An 835-nucleotide genomic window follows, 5' to 3' on the forward strand; every position below is an offset into this window, starting at 1 on the left:
GTTTTTTATTCCCCAGGCTTATTTTAAGCAAAATATATTGTTTCTTTCTTCCTAACTTTCTGAGCACTTTAATTTTTAGTTGTTGTTGTTAATCCTCACCCGAGGATATCTTTCCACTGATTTTTAGAGAGAGTAAAAGGGAGGAGGACAGAGAGAGAAACATCGATGTGAGAGAGACACATCGATTGGTGGCTTCCCACACATGTCCCAACCAGGGCCTGGGATTGAGCCTGCAACTGAGGTACATGCCCTTGATCAGAATCAAACCCAGCACCCTTCAGTCCATGGGCCAACGCTCTGTCCACTGAGCCAAACCAGCTGCGGCTGAGCACCTTAATTCTGCCTAATATATTCTAGAAGACCCGCCCTGTTGAGTTTTTACAAACATGTTCCCTTTCCTCATATATCACATCAACTACCTCCACGGAACCTGGGAACGCTGGGCTGAGGGACATCCAGGTGTGAGCGTTGAGGGATCCCAGGTGCAGCCGTGAAAGCTGAGCTGACTGCCTGATATGGAAGCTGCTGAGACCCCATTAGAATCCAAGGCCCTTGCAGGACCCCAGACCCTGAGTGTGGCCGAGGTGTTCGTAGCTCCTTAAACAGGCTGTGGGGTGAGTCCATCTCCGGAGCTGGTTCTGGTGGCAGCTCGTCCGTACCACCTTGTCAATGTTTGGTTTGCGTAGACATCTTCCCAGGGACGTAATCACACGAGTAAATCTCTCTAGGGCAGGACAGTGGCATCTGCAGGGCGACAGCCTCTGACTTCCTAACAGAGCTCCTGTGTGCCTGTCAGCCCTGAGCAGTGAGTGTATCTACAGGGTAGGAGGTGCCT

This window comes from Myotis davidii, unplaced genomic scaffold (genome assembly GCF_000327345.1).
Source record: "Myotis davidii unplaced genomic scaffold, ASM32734v1 scaffold512, whole genome shotgun sequence".
NCBI classification, from domain to species: Eukaryota; Metazoa; Chordata; class Mammalia; order Chiroptera; family Vespertilionidae; genus Myotis; species Myotis davidii.